Genomic DNA, 14,509 nt, shown 5'->3' on the forward strand with positions numbered 1-14,509 from the left:
TGCCATTAGCAAATTATTAATCTAAATTCACACACCTAGAGTGAAATCACTGAACTCAAACATTTTACTCTCAAGGACGCTTTCCTCCCAACCAAAGCCCATTTAAAAAGTATGAGAATTTTAGCAGCCCAGCAAATCTTGCTTCCCCTCTTGCTGAGCCTCTCCATAGCTCTTGCAGGCATTTATAAGCCCTTCTCCCCTTTTTAATGATGCTTTTTGTCTAGTTTTCAAGCATGTGAATATTTATGGGTTGGTACAGTACAGTGGAGTGGTCAGGAGCCTGGACCTGTCAGACAGATCCAGATTTAAATTCCAAACAGTTTGAACATTAGCTAACTGCAGATTATCTTCCCTAAGCCTCAGTTTTATTATCTGTAAAATGGGAATAATGGTACTTATGTCATAGGGTTGTTTGAGATTTCAGTGAGACGATGCAGAGTGTTCAGTGCAGCGTCAGATACACCGCAGGCAAGCAGTGATGGTGGCTATCATTGTGGCTGTTGTTATTCTTAGCTAAACACAGGTGGACAGCGCCAAAGGTGGCCTCTTCTGTTCTCTGACTCAGGGACAAGAACTTGATCAGTGGCCCAGAGCAGACTCTGGCAGGGCGGGTTCTGTGTGAGCCAGGTCTTTTCCCATCTCCCAGCCTGACGGATCCCACTTCTTCCTTGCGCTCCATTCTTTCTGACTGGAATCTCCCATCCAGAAAACATTCCATTTAAGAAGGTCTCATCCAGGAGTCAGTGGAGGCAATGTAATCAAAGGGGCAAAACTGTAACAGCTGAGCTGGTGGAGGAACAATGCTCCCTACACAGGAAGGCCCGGGAGCCCTGCCAGGTAAGCGTGGATGTCCGCTTGGGACCCTGGGACAAAGATACTCATTAGACAAGAGATCGGAGCCACAAACACCCAGTGCCCAGGTTGGAAGACCAAGGACTTTCCGCCTCGGTAGCTGAGTCTTTAAGCTTCTAACCCTTTCACTCGTTCTCCACTCCATGTTTTAACAATAATGCTATTTAATATGGGCCAGTCTGAATAACTTTATTCTTCCCTTAGATCTATGCCTATAAAAGGATGCTGTGTTGTCCAGACTGCCCATAATTCATTATGCTGAATTCCCTTCCATCTGGAGACACATACAGTTGTTGAAAAGCTGTCACTATAACCTATTGTCACTGCAACCTTTTATGAACCAGCCTATATTTTTATGTCAAAAATTTATCTTAATGGCCTCACAGCTCTTACCTCCAATTATTTCGGTGTCACCAACCTCCAGCCTGGGCTGTGTTCCCGCTAATGTGTGGGAACTAATTTCCTCTTTGCTCCCACCCTGGTCCCACACTGGAAACCTTGTGGATAATGTGGCTTATCCCTTCAAGTGGCATATATATCTGTTCACTGCAGAATGTGAGGGAGGGCCAGGACCTCTGGGGGACACCTTAAGGAAGGCAGTGGAAGGCTGTGGCTGAACCCTGAGGAGCTCTGTGTAACCAACATGCGGAAGGAAGCACAGAGGAAGGACCTGGCACCGGTGGCACCTCGCAAAGAGGCTGGGCTCATTCTTCTCCTTTGTTTTAAAATTACAAACAGTAATACACACATTCTCTGTTCACACAACAGGAAACGCTAGAGGGAAAAAAAATCATGGGTACTATTAAGGGTGAGTACCAGTAGCCTCATTTAGAATGCTTCTTGTTCTTACTTTTCCAAAAGACATGTGTATATGTACATGTATACATGTGTAGATATATGCATATTTCTATATGTAAATATAAAAATATATTTTCTATATTAAATGTATATAAGATATTATATATGTTATATATATTAAAATATTTACAGCTATTTCACTAGTGTAGGAGTCAATGATGGTTGAAAAGGTAGCTAAAGAAACCAACATTTCCTTCCCTGTCTTCTAATGATTACTGACAGGAAAAGCCCTGGCTTCCTCATTCGGAGAGCTCCTTGACATTTTCTGCAACTACCTGTGGCATATTCAGGGGTACTGTCCCCACTTAATAGGTGAGGAAACAGGGACCAAGACACACTAAGAGACTTAGGTGAGGCGGGGGCACACCTGGGCCTCGAACCCAGGGCTTGAGGCTCAGCCAGTGTCCTCACCACCAGCTTCACACGATTCTGCACGATGCTCCTTTCTCCTCACTCTTGTCTGACATCGAGAAACTGACACATTCTCTCCTTCCCTTGCCCCTGCCTGCCCCATTGTAGCTGCTTAAGTCATAAACGCTTCTTCAGTAGGAAAGAATGCTGGGATAGGAATGTGCGGCTTCCTGTGACCCTTCCCCAGGCAAGCTGGCCTGAGCGCTGGCGGCTCCTAAAGGGCTGCAGTCCAGGCCCGGCTCTCTCATGCCCACCCCTCTCCCCCAGCCTTCTCAGTCTGAAGAAGGTCACCCCTGGGATCTGCAGGGCACAAGCCCTGCAGTTCTGTACTCTCAAGCCTAATTTCAATATGGCCATTTTGAGCTATCAGGCTCCCCGTGGCACTACTGGAAGGAGGACAGCCCAGGGACCCAGCATGATGAAGACTCCCCATCACGGGCAAAGCGCACGGCAGCCCAGGCCTCTGCCAAAGCCTTCCCCTGGGCCGCCGTGGGGTTGCAGGCAGGCACTCTGGGAATTTTCTCTGTTGCAGACCCTGATGTGCTCGTGAGTTTTTGATCTGCCCTTGGAGAGGGGTGATCAGTTCTTTCTGTGACCGTGTAGTGATAGTTCCCACGCACCATCCATGGTTGCAGGGGGAGCTGGCATCAGGGAACGTGGGTGCAACCAGGACCGGGCTGTGTGTGCCCGTGCGCAGCCCACGTGCGAGTGTGCACGTGTGTATGCAAACGGTACAATGAACGCCGCCAGAATTTTCATTTTTGCTTGAGGCAAACACAGGGATGTTAAACTCTTACACACTGTCTTGAAGTCAGGTGAGCCTGAGTTCAAAATCTTGGAAGTTTACTTACTTTGCAAATAACCTTGGCAAAGGAGATTCCCACAGCTCAGTGTCTTCATCTTAAAGTGCGGATGATAATACCTGCCTTACAGGATACGATGCAAAATACGTGCAAGGCACTTACTGATGCCTGGTAGGCAGTAAAATTCAATAAATGCCAACCACCATCACCACTGTTTTCATTACCAAACTCCCATGCACTCAGCCTGGTCATTATTGTCCTTGTGATGTGAGGCCATGTCCCCCACACCCTGCAGAGCTGCCCAGCTGCCTTTCTGATGCCTCCAAGTCCTGTAGTGTTCCCCAGGTTGCAAAGGAGCCTTACTTCTGGCACCAGGCCCAGAGGAAGATGGGGCCCATCCCTTGACACCCAGGGGAGGAGAAACCCTCCCAGCACGAGGGCCCAGCGCTCTGAGGCAGGGTGGGGAAAGGACCTGGAGGATGCACCTCCATGGACGCCCCCGTCTCTTTTCTTTAGGCGAACCTGCAAGGGCTCCCTGTGTCCTGCCCTGGATTGGTGACATGTCGGGGCCAGAGAAGGCCTTACAGATGCTGGTTTTAGAGATGGGTGAAGGAGCTTACATCAAGTCTGCAGCACAGCCTGGAGGAGGGCTTTGAATCTCAATTCTAGGACTGTTTCCCTCCTCCAGATCAAGCCCAACTCTCGTCCAGGCATTTGTGGCTCTGCTCCTTTGCCCTTTCCCTTATGCAGCCTCTGCCGGGTAGTGTCTGCTCCTGCCAGGCTGGTTTCTTCTGAGCCATCCTGCTGCCCCTTGGTCTGTCCGTCCCAGTGTCTGCCACCCAAACCCATCGGGCCCAGCCTCCTTCAGGACGGCCGCTGTGTCTGCTGCAGCCAGGAGCTAATTACAAGTGGCCCTTATCTTGTTCCCTGACCACCTCTTTGCCTAGCTCTCCCTGTGCAGCCAGAATGAGGGCAAGCGCTGAGCTGAGCTGAGCAGACCAAGCAATACCCCCCTGAGGCCGTGTGACCTCAGGCAGTCTCCTCAGTCTCCACGCTTCAGTCTCCTCCTCTATAAAATAGGGGAAATGCTAAACAAACGCCTAATTGCACACTTAAAAAGGAAGATTCCCCCCAAATGTCTTTTTTATAAATTTTTTTACATCTTTATTGGAGTATAATTGCTTTACAATGGTGTGTTAGTTTCTGCTTTATAACAAAGTGAATCAGTTATACACATACATATGTTCCATATCTCTTCTCTCTTGCGTCTCCCTCCCTCCCACCCTCCCTATCCCACCCCTCCAGGCGGTCACAAAGCACCGAGCTGATCTCCCTGTGCTATGCGGCTGCTTCCCACTAGCTATCTACCTTATGTTTGGTAGTGTATATATGTCCATGCCACTCTCTCGCTTTGCCCCCAAATGTCTTTTTAATGTGCGGGCCTGGATTTCAGGGGAAGCCCATCTAACAAAAACGGACTCCACACCCTCGCCCCGGTATAATGCAGCAAGCAATCCGGCTTCGAAAGCTAGTTTATTTCCCTTTTCAGGGGGGAGAGGCTTCGCCATTAGCTCTATTTGATTCTAAATGCAGCCCTGAGACTTTCTGAGTCCCCAGGCACCTATCTGGCTGGTACCAATCCAGAAGTACCACTTACGTCAGTGCCGTAAGTAAGAGGGAAGAAAATCTGAAAAATGGATAAAGTTTGCCCCGGGCATTTCCTCTTTATTTACGTCCTCCTGGGTCTGAGACGGAGGAAAGAATTTCACCGTTCTAGGTAAGAGATGGCTTTGTCCTGGTATCGAAGTCTTCCTATGTCCCTCATTTAGAGGGAGATGCTCACAGGGGAGGGATTAAAGATGAGCTAAAGAGGTATATTCCTGCTCCGGCAGGGGACTTCCCCCAGCACGCTGACTCCCATCTTCTGTTATGGAGAAGTATGACTCATTGTGAGCTCTATTTTATGCTTAAATTTAAGCCAGGTTGTGTGCAAGGACAGTGTGGCATGGCCCCTGATTAATCACGCCGCACGTACCAGTGACTCTGTTCCGGGCTGACATGAACGCGGTTACTAAGTGGGCTCCCTCCTCTCCCCGGGGACGTAGCCACCAGGGCACGAAGACCTCTGCCTGGAGACTGAGTCTCGCAGGGGCTGCTTTGTAGCTGGAGCCTGGATGAGAACTCAAGAAACCCCCTGCAGAACGAAGCTGACGTCATTTAAATTTAATCTGTTTTTAACCTGCTAATAACCCTAAGGGATGGGGATGCGGCTGGCTGGCTGGGTCAGAGCAGAGGGCACTGACCGTCCAGGGAGGGCACCAGGGTGGGAGGCGGCTGCCCCTGCCCTGCTCTGGCTGTTGGGCGAGGGCCTCTTATTGCATGTAGCACAGCTCAAACCACCAAAGGGCCCAGCTTCTCCATGGCAACCCCAAACAACCTATTCATTCCAGAGGCTACGCTGGCAGCAAAAGTGGACCTGGTGCCATGGAATGGTGTCCTTTTGACAGATAATGTGAAAATCGTTCCTGATTGACCATCGGCTGCCTTCTGGGAAGGCTTCCGAGAAGGAAGCCAGCCGAGGGACAGCCAGGGATGGCCTTGGAGAGGCAAGGGAGAGTGATTTACACACAAGGCATCATGGGTTATGGATGGGAGATGCTTCCCGCATTGGGGAACTCATAATTTACTGACACGGCCGCCTCCCTGAAAGAGAGAGGGTCTAGGTGGAAAGAAAAGGTGGCGGGGATGGGAGAGACGCTGGGGAGGGGTTTCCACAAGATTCAGCGACTCCAGGATATCCAGAGGGATAATCCTGGCTGTGTGTTGGGGACACGGCCTCTAGGCAAGACTGGGGGCCTCTGCCCGCTAGACAATCAGGATGCTTCTCCCGCTCCGCTAGGACGCACACATTCACTTCCGCGGCCCGGCCAGCGGCCACTGTCCCCCATCCTGCCTGCTTCCTCCTTCTCTGCGTTCCTGCTCCCACCATGCTGGCCGCAGCCTCCATCCACCTCTGCCCGGGCCTGGGTCCTGATGCCTGTCCTTGTAGGAGGGAGGGAGAGGGGTTCAGCCTTGGGTCAGACACATGTGGATCTGAACCTGTGGCCTGGATTTGAGTGGCCGCGGGTAAGTTAGCTAATGTGCAGGCACCTCAGTTTCTTCATCTGTATAGTAGACACATAACGCTGGCTTGGGAAGGGTTTTATGGGGCCCAAATGGGTAAAACATGTAAACGCAAGTGATACCGTGTGAGAGAAAGGGTTCACTTCCCCTCCTCTCATTCCTCCCTCTCCACGCCCCACTGCTCTCTTCCCTCCCGGATCGGTGGTCCCTCTTTCTGGGCACCTGCACAAGATGACCAAACTTGGGAAAAGTGATCACCAAAGGAGACGCTGCCGAGAAAGTCCGTCAGGGTGTTCCGAATGTTCTGTCTCTGTTGTGGTAAACGATGACTTTAATTTACAAAGCAGACGAATACTAAATCTTCATGAAATTAAAAACTATATTATTTATGTGAGCGGAAACTGTTCTGTAGCTAGCAGCGATCCGGCTTGGTAGGAGGAACACTAAAATAATTAAAACCACTCGTGCTTCAGTAATAAATAATGATAATAAATAAATGTCCTGACCTTAAGCGAAAATATAAAATTAAAACCCATTTGGTATGTAAATTCATTCAGGACGCTAGCGAGTCTCTCAGCCTAAGACGGTGTGGGATGGAAGAAGCGTTCACTACATGAATTTTGAAAGGAAAATCAAAGAACAACAGAGTTGTGTGTGTATCGACTCATTATTCTCCTTTAATTCCATCTAATACTGTGTGGAGCCTTGAGGCTGGGACATTAATTTCCTGCTTTTTCTGTTTCACCAATTCCTCATGGAGACCAGGAGAAAGAATTTCAATCCTCAAGGCTGAACTCAGGGGAGGCCAGAAAATTGCAGGAGGGGTGGAAAACTGAATCTCGGAAAGGCAATTTTTAACGTGTTTACAGAAAGGCGATGAAAAGGGTCGGCACAGAATGGCACCGGGGCTGCCTGGGGGTGCATGCCCGAGTGTTTGGGGCACACAGCTTCCGGGGGGGAATGAAACGCCCCTGCTCCTGGGTCCAGGTGGGAACCATTCCAAGGCCTGGAGGAGCTGGGCAGGAAGACTGTGGACGGCCTCTGACTTAGGAAAATGCCGATCAGTTCCAGATTGTGCACCTACCCGCCTTGACAGCCCAGCGCCTGACTTTACCATGAAACTGCTGCTCTATCCATGAAGCCTGCGGGTCCCTGGGCTCCCAAGTGAGGCCAGCCCAGGAAGCTGCAGGGCAACGTGCCGGGCAGGAACTTTCAACCACTAACAAACCTAGAGACACCTTTGCATTTTTGTCCCGCCTCCAAGGCCTGTCACACCCAGCCTCTCATTTTAGGCTCCTAACTACCGAGCGAGGGAGGCAGCGCAGGGCTGGTTATTCAGAGCGACAGGCAGGGCAGGTGAGGCATAAAGCCCGCAGGAAGTGGCAGCAGAAGCCTGCTCCAGGCTGGTGTTCTTGTGTAGCTGGGGACCTCTCAGCGGGGAGGGAGGAGATGGAAAGGAAGGCTCACTGGACCTGCCTGGTAAACAGGACTCTGGTCCTGACTCCACGCCCCCTGAGGGGTCACTGCTGCCCCAAAGGAGGGGCGGAGAGGCCGTCCCATGGGAAAGAGGGACCCGCACACCCTGCTATCCAAGGGGACCCAGAATCACCAGCATCCTGCGGAGATGGGGCCTCAGAGAGAGTGAAAGCCCTGTGGAACTATTCAAAGCAGACAGCCCTGTTCACTCTTCTGATATGACACACTGTTCCTGGTGGAAAAGAAGGGGAAAATCCAACCCAAGTCCTTCAGTGTCTGAATGGCTCCAAACCACCCAGGCTTTGTAAACAAAACACTGGGATAAATGACAGATTTTTCTCTACTTTTTTTTTTTTTTGCTGTACGCAGGCCTCTCACTGCTGTGGCCTCTCCCGTTGTGGAGCACAGGCTCCGGACGCGCAGGCTCAGCGGCCGTGGCTCACGGGCCCAGCCGCTCCGCGGCATGTGGGATCTTCCCGGACTAGGGCACGAACCCATGTCCCCTGCATCGGCAGGCGGACTCTCAACCACTGCGCCACCAGGGAAGCCCTTTCTCCACTTTTGAATTTCATTAGAAATCACCGAACTGTCAACAAGCCACCAGACCAGGTACCCTGATAACTGAGAGGTTCTCCATCCCTTCCAAGTACACCTGGGGGCCTGGGGGAGACCCTCCCTCCCACGGGACGTGTGTGGCCCACTCCAATTCAACCAGGGCATTCAAGATCCCCTCCAGATCCTGCTTGCTAACTTCTGTGTGACTCCATGATGGGCACAAAGACAAAGAAAGCCACAGCCCCTGAGCAGAGAAGGCCCCTGAGAGAAGCAGTGGGGTAGTGGGGAAAATAGCCTTTTAAAAAAACTTACAAAAACCAAATGGTGAAAATTTCCTTAAAAAAAGCTTCCTGGTCAGGTATAAAGTCCTGGACCAGCGTGCTAGCAGGGCAGGGCCGCTGGCTTACTTGCAGACGGTCAGGGAGGCTCCCACACAAAGCCCTTTGGGGACCAGAAGATGGTCCCTTTCTCCCAAAAGATTCCTGCAGAATCTTGTGTTCTTGGCTGTCCCCGAGAAACAGCAAGGTCACCTCGAGCTCTCTGTTCTTCCTTCTTTTCTGGGCAGATAAGCTACATCCCTGGCATGTCCACTCTGGAAAGGGGATCGGTTATTCCTGCTAAAATGTCTATTTTAGCAAAGCAAAGGCTGACCTTAGGGCACACCCGGGCTGCAGCCAGCCTGGCAGGGCCCGGAACGGATCTCCGTGCTCCTTAAGAGGGGGGCCTGTCGCCACGTGGAACCTGAGCCGCTTCCTGGTACCTACCAGCCCCTGCCCTGCTCCCCCAGGTCAGAACGTGCCTGTGCACCTGCCCCAGAGCACCCATGACAGCTCCTGGGGGCTGAGTTCAGAGACACTGGGCTCAGCTTCCAGGACTTCTGGGTCTTTGGGTCAAAGTGACCTGGAGCTTCGGGTGGGCAGCATGGGGCTCAGTGTGGAAATCAATTCCCTGGGACTAAAGAACCCCACCTCTCCATTCCTGCTCCCCTCTGTCCCTAGAGCTGCCATCATGCAGCCTAACGCCCCGGGCTCCTAACACCCTCCCGAGCTCCTGGCCATGTCTCTTTGCGAAGCCATGGCTGCCACACGCCAGGTGGGATCACTGTCCCTGACGAGGATGGGACCCTCTCCCCAGGGGCCACTCTAACGCCTCTCCTTCCGCAGCAGTGAGCGAGCACCGGCTGCCTCAAGAGGTGCTCAAGAAAGGCCCACTCACCAGCCCAACAGTTCCTGCACACCTGCGGTGCGCCCAGCCCTGTGGGCCCAGGACAGCTCTGAGGCTAGAGTGGCCAGGTGCTGAAAGAGGAAGTTGGGGGACAGTGAAGGGTCCTCATTTCTCCATTTGACCCTTACCAAGGACCTCTCAGGAGACAGAGAGGAGGGGAAGGTCAGTCCCACTTTCAGGGGTGGCAGAGGTTGGCCAGGAAGACTCAGGGGAGGAACGATAGGGCCGGGTTTTGGGAGATGAGGGAACGCTCCCCAGGTGGGAGGGGTGATGGGCGCGCTTCAGGCAGAGGAAGGTGTGAGGGCAAAGGCTGGGATGAACCTGCACTGAGAACCCGCTGCTCGCCTCGCAGGTGGCCCCCCAGCAGGTGGGGTGGAGGGTGCGGATCGGCAGATGGGGCTGGAGCCCAACGAGGAGGCGGTTTTACCCCGGGAGAGGGTGAGGGTGAGGGGACATGCTGGGGGGCAGGGGTGGGATGCTGGGAGGCCATTTGGAGGCCTGTGACCCAGGGGAGTCTGGGTTAGGGGCTTGGCTGGCACCATGGCCTTGGGGATGGAGAGGAGGGGACGGATAACAGGGATAGTTTAACAAGGAGGTTAGTGGTGATTAGTCATGGGCTGTCGGGAGAAGGGTGAGGAGGGAGTCAGGGATGATACTGGGCTGGACGTGGGGGTCTGAGTCCGGAAGTCCAGCCGGGGGCTGAGAGCTGGAGGGCTGCAGGAAGTGAGGCTGAGGTGTCCACGGGCACCCAAGGCTTGGTCCAGAAAGCAGCTGGCTGTATGGACAGCGACCCCAGAGAGAGGGCTGGCCTGGAGGTGGGAGGGCATGTGGGACCTTCGGAGCTGTGTCCTGGCTCTGCCCTAGTCCTTTCAGTCCACTCCCTTACGAGGTGGCCAGAGGGGTCTGGTCCAAATGCCCCGTGAGTGGTGGTCTCTCACACGTTCCCTGCACAGGTCAGGTGCACCTCCACTTTTTCATCCCTCTGCCTGGAACGTTCTTGCCCCACCCTCCCGCCGTGGCTCCCCACCCACCTTCTTCAGGTCTTCGCTCAAAGGTCACCTAAACAGGATTTTCAAACGGCAGCACACCTCCCTCTCCCTCTCCCTCTCCACCCTGGCACTCTCTGACTTACTTCTCTGTTTTATTTCTCTGGAGTACGTTTCACCATCTGACATTTACTTATTCATTTGATGATCTGTCTCCATCCATTAGCATGTAAGCTCCATGAAGGCGGGGATGTTTGTTTTGCTTAGGCACACAATAGGTGCTAAATAAATATTTGTTTATTAGCGAGTGAATGAATAAGTTAGTCTCCACAGGTTGGCCTCCACTCCAACTCCTCCACTCCACTCCTCCAACACCACTGAATCAAGGATGCCTTGATTTGCCACTAACTCAGGGTTGTACCCTCCTAGCCTAGCTCCGGGTCTGGGAATTGAAGGCGTCAGGTCCGAGGAGGGCTACTTGGGACCCTCTTTCTAGGCAGCCTGGACCTCGGATGCTGCCCTGCAGTGTAGGAATGGAAAGTGGTCTCCCTGTGGGTGGTGATCTTAGCACGCTCTTGGCCACCCCTTGGGCCTCACATAAGTCTGGAGAGGAACGCTGAGCTTGGGCAGGATGCCTGGAGTTGGATGGAATTTATTGCTCCAAAGGCTCCCTGAGTTTTAAGATCTTGAACATCAACCCACATATTTTGGCGGTGGCAGATGCAAAAAATAAAACCCGAAACCTACAGGAAACAATCTGGGGAGAGCTGGAGGGGGAGCGTGAAATGGACAAAACATATGGGCCAAAGCCTGAACAGAGAAGGCAGAAGGGCCAGCCCAGCCTAGGGCCTTCGAGAAAATGTAGAACGCTGCTTGGGAAGGCAGAAAACTCCAGAAGGTGATCTTCCTTCAAGGCTGCATCCTTCTCTGTTACCAAGGAAGGTAAATTATAAGAGGAATCAAACAGAAAAGGTGATGAGAGGCAGGAGGGGCCTGGGGGCCAGGAGGCCCAGCCATACAGTTAGCTCTGCCGTAGATGATGTGCCACCTTGGTCAAGTCCCTTCCCTCCCCAGGCCTCTATTTTTGTTTGTAAAGTGAGAGGTTGGAACACTGGGCCTTCTGGCTCTGCTAGCTGCTCCATTTCTTGGTATTCTAGCAGCCTCCTTCAAAACAGCCAGCTGGGCTATTCCACAATGCCAGCTGTGTTCCCTTGCAAGTTCTCACAATATGGCAGGACCCAGAATGGAAGTCCACAGTTGTTCAGTGCACAGCTTGTGCAGCTGTACATGGCAGCCTCATCTGTCCTGAACTGCCGACACTAGCACCCATTTTAAAGTTCATCGAGCCCCAGTATTTGGGAAGGCTCCTCTGAGGACTTCTCTGGGAAATGAGAGTACTGGATTTGGCTTCTGGGCTGTGTAGCATCCAGATGGCTGCTGGGCTGGCCTGCTTTCCTTAAGTCAAATTTTCCTCTGAAGCAAAAAAGAAAAGCTTGTTTCCCTGTAGGTCTCAGATGTGCCTTCTGTCTGCTGACCCTTGAGCTGTGTCCAGGCGGGGTTTTAGGAGTCCTTCACTGGAGTCCTGCACCTAAGGCTGCTCAGAACTGGGCTCCCGCTTCAAGTGAACTGGGTCGCCGCTGCCGCGTTCCCCATCTCTGTCGGCAGCAGCGCAGAGCGGAGCCGAGCTGAGGGCGGTGGGTGGGTGGGATTTCAGAGTAACCCTGCAAGGCCCACAGCTCCAGGGCCGCCCCACTGGCGCGGGGCCTCACCTCTGCCACGCCACGCCCGGGCCGCCCTGTTAATAGACCAGCTGCAAGCGCGCTGCCTCCTTCCGAGTTTCCATCTCACTTGTACTAGGTCTGGCTGTCCCAGTGGAGACGGCTTCCTTGCAAAGCAAACAGCAGAATCAATATTTCCTTCACTAGGGGAGGTGTAGGGTCTTCAGACGGCAGGTCAGGCCCTCTCTCCATTCCTGCTGCTTGGGTCCAAAGAGAGGAGCACACAGGCCGCCCACCAGGCCCTTTTCTGCCTCAATTCAGCGATTTGATTACATTCAATTAACAGACATTTATGGAGCACCTTCAACGTGTCAAACCCACTGGGCGTGAGGGCGATAAGGATGAATGAGAGGGCCCTGGGCCGGGAGGAGCATGCATGTCGCAGGAGACAGACCCCTGCACGGAGGGTTAGGGTGGGTGCGTAAGTGGGGAGGACAGTTGGAGGCCGGGAGGACCAGCGTCTGAACTTATCCATCCTGGGGCACAGTCGGTGTCCTGACCCCAAGCTGGGCTCCACTGTGGGCAGGGTCCAAGTCGGACGCATCCCCGAGGTGCCCAGTGCGGAGCCCCACTGAGGACTGGGCTCTGGCTGGCACCTAGAGGGCCCTCAGCAGACATCTCTGCTGACTGGTCGCCAGGCGTCAGGCTGCCCCACGCCGGCAGGTGCCGAGCGTGGTGACTGGTCTCACAAACAGCGTGCGCCTGCCGTGGATGCAGGGGGGAGCCTCTTGGACGGAGGCCTTTCAGGAATTTGTGAGTCAGAGTGCTCCTGCATTTCAGGGGCGTGGAGACGCTCGGCACACATGGTGTCATTTTGTTCACAGGTGGGAGTCTGTGTGACCACTAGCAAAGGACAGAGGCCGTTGCTCCTTCTCTCTGAAAAACAGCTCCATGACGACAGCCTCTATCACCAGAGAACCCCAGCAGGACTGGTCACGAATATCACCCAGAGGTACCACTGTCACTGTGTGCAGGAAGAAACCACATAGACGGGGAACCAGACCCGCCTATGGCAGGAGCATGTGTCTCCAGGGCCCCGGTGGAGAGGCAGGTGTGGGTCGGGAGCACCCCGTGGCGCTCCGGCCTGGCAGCTGGCGGGAGGCGGGTGGTTGAAGCTGGTGAGCGGTGCTGAGACCCCGTGACTCTGCCTCCTTGGTCTGCTCCCCGGCGGGCGGGTGTGCTTTCCCACCCGGCGAAGGCAGAGGCCCGGGCCTCTTGTGGCCTCTTACCAACTCAGCCTCCCTCCCAAGACCCACTTGGCATCCCGCTCTGTGCCAGGCTAGGAGGAGGGGAGGCCAGAAGGAGGGGCAGGCCCGGCCACTGGGTCTCCACAGAGGGGACAGGACAAGCCGGAAGTGCGTGCTGGAGACTAGGACATCCAGCACCACCTGAGGTCTCTGGGGAGAGTGGCCGGAGGCGGCGGGCCCAGGTGGGGTTGGAGGACAGGGGAGGGCTGGGATGAGGGGCTCTGCAGAAACAAACCACCACAGAAGGACAGTCTGGAAGACACCAGAAGAATGTTACAACGGCGCCAGCACATGGGCTGTTCCTTCTCTAGCCCCTAAATTTTCGGTCAAGAAAAACGAAACCGCTCTCCCTGTCCTCGTGTCTGGATTCAGAACGAGAAAGACCACTCGGACTTCAGACCCGGGACGCGGAACCGCTTAGCCGGCATGTTTCAGGAAAATAAAGGCGACGAGTGGAGAAGTGGCGCTTCCTTCCCCCAAAGCCCCGATTCGAGCTGGAATACGGGTGACACGTACGTGGAGGAGGACACGGTGCAGTCAGAATTCTGCCAGCAAACATTCTAAAATATTCATGAAACACAGGACCAGGCCTGACTGTTAACACTGCAACTGGTTCCCTCCGATGGAGTGACAAATGGGCGCCGAGCACTGTCATCTGTTCCTCTGATCTTTCCAGGTCCCCCCAGAGAGCGGAGGGGGGCTCGGCGGTGGCCCGGGGAGGCTGCGGAGGAGGGGCCGGAGCCGTGCTCTCCCGGTGGCTTACTTTTCCATGTAAGAGGGCGAGAGAACAGCGCATTTCTTTGGACTATGAGGCAAAATAATAGATTCTCCAAGTCTTACTCCATCAAAAGTGATTAGTGGGGGGCCCTGGGGATTCCACTACACCACACTAACCTCCTCTGTGAAAGGAACATTGTTCTATACACAAATCTCAACGCATGGCACAGGCAAAAAGCAAAATGTCTAAAAAAAGTAATTGGTCTTCGAAAGAAAATAAGGAAAAAAAGAACAAAATGAACTCCTGGCTTCCTTGGTTAAGAGCTTCTTCAGAGCTTCTAGACATGCTGAGTAGGAACCACAGTGCAAAACCGCCGCAATTTAACAGGGCATCTAATTAAAAGGAGTGACATGAAGGGCCTTTTCTTCCTACTCTGGGTTTTGCTTCTTTCTGTGCAGGGTTCAAAAGTCTGACAAGT

At 53.4% G+C, this 14,509-nt stretch overlaps 1 protein-coding gene and 1 long non-coding RNA gene across 6 annotated transcripts in view; one reads left to right on the forward strand and one right to left on the reverse strand.

Annotated features, from left to right (window-relative positions):
- Positions 1 to 14,509, reverse strand: part of KLHL29 (kelch like family member 29) — a 309,112-nt gene that overhangs the window by 104,928 nt on the left and 189,675 nt on the right. The window lies entirely within an intron of this gene.
- On the forward strand, positions 631 to 14,445 carry LOC137205418 (uncharacterized). The gene is made up of 4 exons (XR_010934126.1): positions 631 to 837; positions 7,893 to 8,132; positions 9,242 to 9,464; positions 12,891 to 14,445. It is a non-coding gene; the product is annotated as an uncharacterized lncRNA (long non-coding RNA).

The sequence above is a fragment of the Pseudorca crassidens genome, chromosome 14 (assembly GCF_039906515.1).
Source record: "Pseudorca crassidens isolate mPseCra1 chromosome 14, mPseCra1.hap1, whole genome shotgun sequence".
NCBI lineage: Eukaryota > Metazoa > Chordata > Mammalia > Artiodactyla > Delphinidae > Pseudorca > Pseudorca crassidens.